We start from the raw sequence: 5,956 nt of genomic DNA, 5'->3' as shown, positions 1-5,956 counted from the left end.
AAAAGTAATAGCCATTTCGTATTTATATGAAAACACCTACAAACCAAGACTTTCATCATAATGCAAAGAGCTACTCTGTGAGAATATTGTCTTTTCTTTAACTAAATGAACATTTAATGAACACATGAGAGGACTGAGAAGTTCAAGGATCCATCCATTCCTTCGGTCAGTTCCCACCTAGGAACCTCAGTGGGAATTTGGTCTGAGGAAAGATTGCCATATCAGACATTGATTCAGCTAAGGCCAACCCATCTCAAGGTGCCACCCATTCATTTGTTGACTGCATATAGGAATTTTGCCCAAGGCCATAACTCACAACTGGTCCCAGGTGACCTGACGTAGATTTCCACAAGTGGCTGGGAAATGGGAGTCTCTCTTTAGGATGTCTCTCCTTGGTCCACTCTTTCTTTCTCACCACACAGAGGCACGCACGCACACACACACACCTTGACACAGTCTTAATTTCCTTTCAGCCTATGATTATTTTTCAATTTAGCACTGATACTGTCCATATGAGATGGTAGCTTGACTTATCTCCAAAGAACCCCAAATGACAGATGGAAACAAAGATAGAAAACACACCCAGGGAGATTCGTTATTCTCTAAAAGCAGGAAAATTGTGGGTTTCAATCATAGCCATGCGGTGGCAGGAACTTGTCCACACCCTCACGTGCCTGCAGTCCCATCTCTAGCCCCGTCTCTCAGGGACTGAGTCTGCATCTTAAGTGCATGAAATTAATTGAATTTATTCATTTGATAAAATTTTGAACTTTCACATTAAAAACCATTATTTCCTAGTAAAAATTTTAGTTAAATACGAAGACTTTATTCATTTTTAGAATTTTGATAATTTGGAATGTGAGGGCTATATTTTTTAACCGACAGGAATCCAAAAATAGCTACTTGTGTTGTAAACAGCAGGTATTCATGGGTGTTTGTCGCGAGGATGGCTGCAGTTACGTCCCTGGGGCACAGTGGGAAGTGTTGGAAAATTCCTTGGGGTCAAAGAGAAGCACAGGCGACCTTGAGAGAAGAAGAAGAAACATGCTTCTCCCCTGTGTTCTCTACACACTGCAGGGTGCTACCATCCACACAGCTACCAAAGCCAGGCAGCCAGAAACCAGAAGATCTGCCGATTTTTCTCTGTTCCGACCACCCATGTTGTCCCATCGGGGTGGGTTGATTCTACCATCAAATACTGCTCCAGGTCAACCCTCTTTTCTATCACAGCCCCCCGCTACTCTACATCAGCTGTTTCTTCCTGCACTTAAGACAAGGGCAGTAAACATTCTTGAGCATTGTCTATGTATCAAGCAGTGTGCTTGGTGCAGGGCGTACAAATAGGACTCGGCTTTATGTCTTCAAAGATTTATCCTAGAGGGAGAGACAAGCAGTTGAGAATGCTACTCAAGTACTTAATACGTGCCAGGCTCTGTGTTAGGTGCTGGGGCAGGGGGCAGACGGGGGACAAATAAGACATTTCTGTCCTCTTTTTGTTGTAACAACAAACTCTCCTCCCCAAAGCAAGCAAACACACAAACCTACAAACACCAAGGAAGGGCAGGGATGTATCTGAGCCTCAAAAATACAAATACCCCCGAGATGATTTTCCACCTCCTGACTCTGTGTGTTGGCTTCATTTCCTCCTCATGGCAGCGAAATTCTCTAGAGTTTCATCCTTACACCTCCCTCCACCAGAAATCATCTTTCTGTGGCCCAGTTTGGATCCTGGAGTAGGAGTCCAGGTGGTCCAGCTTGCCTTGTGTGCCCACCCTGGACAAGTGAACTGTGACCCAGGGCAGAGACGTGGGAGCATGGGGGTCCTGGGCAGCCTGGAGGGGCTCCTGGCAGAAGAGGAGACAACAGGGAGGACACAGACACCCACCATGCTGCGGAATCGAGGGGCTAGAATGCCGTATGGGGGGGTACAGTAAGAGAGATATTAAGGATGCCAGGGTAGAGGGTCTGAACCCAGGCAGCAGCTGTAATGGTGGCAGATTCCAAAGGCTTAGGGGATGAGGTCACTTGGACATGCTGAGCAGTTGTTTCCACAGGACATCCACGTGGAGATCTGGAAAGGTTTGGGCTGTAGCTGAGGAACTGGAGTTATCACAGCCATCATCGTCAGTTAACAGCTGACTCCACGGGGGTGGATGTAATTGCCAAGAGAACAGGGAAAGTGAAGTAAGTCAGAAAGAGAAAGACAAATACCGCATGCTAACACATATATATGGAATCTAAGAAAAAAAAAATGTCATGAAGAACCTAGTGGCAAGATAGGAATAAAGACACAGACCTACTAGAGAATGGACTTGAGGACACGGGGAGGGGGAAGGGTAAGCTGTGACAAAACGAGAGAGTGGCATGGACATATATACGCTACCAAATGTAAAATGGATAGCTAGTGGGAAGCAGCCACATAGCACAGGGAGATCAGCTCGGGGCTTTGTGACCGCCTGGAGGGGTGGGATAGGGAGGGTGGGAGGGAGGGAGACACAAGAGGGGAGAGATATGGGGACATATGTATATGTATAACTGATTCACTTTGGTATAAAGCAGAAACTAACACACCATTGTAAAGCAATTATACTCCAATAAAGATTAAAAAAATTAAAAGCAAAAACTATAAGAATACAAGTAAAAAAAAGAGAGAACAGGGAAAGCAGTAAAGGGCTATCACCAGTCAGCCTAGTGTTGGGAGAGTCCAGAGCTAATTTCTGTACGAAACCCAGAAAAACTGCTTCCTCGTTATTGCTTCTCGCAGAAAGCAGAACTTTGACATTTTAGTGGCTAATGAGCATTCCCAGATTTCTCCTTCAATCCCTTTATTCAATAAGATAGGTAATTCAATTGAAATGATATGCATTTTAGGAGGCTCAATAAAGTTATTTTTATTTTGGATGAAAAAAATTTTTTTCAGCCTTAAGCCAGAGCACTGAATCTAGGCTTAAAACAATAAATTCCATGACCCGCTGGAGCCCAGGAATTTGGGGGGCAGGGGCCTGGGAGTGACGCCATTATTCACAGTGGGGCACAGGATAAAGGTAGGTCGAGCTAGGACCCTCTCCAGAGCCCCAGTGAAGGGCTATAGAGTAGCTAATCTAAGGGAGATTTAAGCAGGTGGTGGTATAGGAGTGTAGGAGGGACAGGGTGTGTTGGTGACACTTCTTTTGTGCTCCCCTAAGGCTGTGTGACAGTTTAGAATTGGAAAAAAGCTGAAGTGACTGATACTAATCACTACAGTACAAAGGCCATATTCCCAAGGGCCTCTCCAGGTAATTAACATTTTGTCCCCTGGGGACTAGGGAGCCTTGTGGGTTATACCAGGAAATCTACTGGGCTTCAGTAAAAGGGGAATGATTAAGTTTCAGAGGTTACATCCCAAAGGGCAAACCTTGGCTCTCTCATATGTATGCCCTTCTCAGAAGACCCAGGATTGAACAGGAAAAGCCTCAGGTCAAGGGACAAATTCCCAGTCATCATACCCACAACCTTGTCTGTGGTCCCCTGGAAGCGGCGTGTAGAATCGCCCACCAATGCCATCTCCTAGTCAAGAACTCCCGCCGGGCCAGGTGTGGCCAGCAGTACTTGGTGGTCAATTTTCTCAGCATCCACCTGGATGTAAAATTCCTGTTTTCCAGACGGACGGGTTGCAGGCTGTCACTGTAAAGAGATGTGACAACTTGTTGCAGTCAAGGCTGGCATGTTAAGCCACCTAAAGTGACAGGATGATAGCACTCCAAGGCTGAGCAGACCCTGTGCCCATAACACAGCACCGTGGGGTGTCTCCCTCTGAGACCACGAGCCCCGCCCCTCCCCTTGCTGGGTCTAAAGCTTCTGAAAAGACCAGAGTGAAGGTCTGGCATCTGGGTCCTTTGAACTGTCCTAGGGTCTTCCTAGATATGTGGTGATGGAAATGGAAAAATTGAGGGGGGACCATACCTGCCTTCTGTTGGGGCTTTAAGTCCATTTCCGAAGGGAGACAAAATGCCTCTGGGGAACGTTCTCACCTTCCCTTCACTCCCCACATTTCGATGGGCAGAAGGTGAAAGGAGGCCATGTTGAGCCAGAAGAGGAGCTATTTGTCCAAGACAGAGGAGTCCAGGTGCTGCCGAGTGGGCGTCAAGGGCGGCAGGCAGGGAGGGCAAGAGCTCTGGTACTTCCAAGCAGGAGCAGAGGCCCCGGCACCCACCAGCTGTCGAGATTCACCAGCACATCAGTCACCTGGGAGACCAAGAGGCACGGTCCATAGGGGAGGACAGTGTCAGCACAAGTTACACCTGGGGACCGGGGGGGGGCCCTCATCCTCTTCTCCTCAGCCGTTGTTCTATGCCAAGGGGAGGGGCTGGAGTTGGAGGAAACACTGGGGGGGCCGTGCTGTAACTCCATCACTCAACAAACAGTGATGGAGCAACCTCTATGTGCCACAAAATGTGCCAGGCAGTGGAATATCCTGGTGGCCACCCCCATGGAGTCCCCATGTCGGGGGGAATACTTGCTTCCCAAACAAAATAAACAAGTGCGTTAAATAATGACAAGTCGTGGTAGGCTGTGAAGGAAATAAATAGGGCACAGAGTAGAGAAGGGGGTGGGGTAGTCTTCTTAGACATCTCTGAAGGGTTGTGAAGGAGAGAGAAGGAGAAGGCACTCGCCGTGCAAGTGAGAGGTGGGCGGGAGTCGGGAAGGGAGGGTGCAGCAGGTGCAAAGGCCCTGAGTGAGCAGGAAGAAATGGCTGATGAGAGCAAAGCGGGGGGTGACTTAGGATGAAGTTGAATAGACAGGGGCCAGATCATGCAGGACCTACGGAGTCAGGGGAAGAAGTTTCGATTTTATTATAAGGGCAATGCGGTGCCACTGAAGGGTGTCCGGCTGGAGAGAAACTTGGTCGTCCCCTTTTGCTTCCGTATGGTGAATGAAATGGAAAGTAAGGCAAAACTACGGAGGCTATAGGGCTGGTATAAAAGTGGCCTCATGTTTATAGCTCAGTGACTTAAGACTGCTCATTAAGTCAGCTACACCTGGAAGCTTTCTCTGGTTCCCTGTCCCTGTGTGTTTTATTCTCTGCACTGGTGTTTCTCAACCCTGGCTGATTGGAATTACCTTATGCAGTTTTGCAATGTTTACCGACTTTTCCTACCCTTTACCAGTTAAGTCAGAATCACAACCACAGACAAAGCTGACAGATAAATGACAAACTGGAATTTAAAAAAATTGTAACTTACGTTAAGACAAAGGTTTAATTTCATGAATTAGAAAAGTGCATTCTCTTTAGAATCAATAAGAAAAGAAATTTTTTTTAACTAATAGATTAAAGCTAGGAGAAGATCATGAAGAAGAAATAGACGTGGCCAGTAAGCTTCAAAAGATGCTCAACTTCTCCAGTAATTAGGGAAATGCAAAACAAAATCATAACGAGGTGCAATTCTTCACCCACAAAATGGATTGCAAAAAAAGAAAATCACTGATAAGGTTCAGGATTAGTGAGGAGATACAGAAACAGGTGTGCTCAGAACCCGTGGAAGTATAAACTGGCTCAGTATGTTTAAGGAGTTGGCAATATTTATTTAAATATAAAGATCATATGCCGCCAATCCAGTAAATCCAGTAATTCCACTTCTAAGTTTCTCTTCTAGAGAAATAACGTACATGTGCACTTAAAGGTATGTGTACAAGTATGGCACTGATAATGTGGGGTTTTTCTTAAGGGAAACTGACATCTCCATTAAGCGTGAAATAGCTAAATAAATCATGGAATACTATTCTGCTCAGTTGTTTGAAAAAGGAGATGTTGATCTAAATATACTGGCAAAGGAATATGTCTTGTCTATTCTTCAATGAAAGAAGCAAGCTTTAGACTATTATGTACAGTGGGACCCATTTATGTAACCCTGTAATATTTGTGTGTGTGTTCTATTATTTTGTGCATTGTTTGCAGTTTACTCCCTTCCTCAAGGCG

This window comes from Monodon monoceros, unplaced genomic scaffold (assembly GCF_005190385.1).
Source record: "Monodon monoceros isolate NGI ecotype Baffin Bay Population unplaced genomic scaffold, NGI_Narwhal_1 Super_Scaffold_4, whole genome shotgun sequence".
Lineage (NCBI taxonomy): Eukaryota > Metazoa > Chordata > Mammalia > Artiodactyla > Monodontidae > Monodon > Monodon monoceros.
This window is presented reverse-complemented; position numbering follows the sequence as displayed.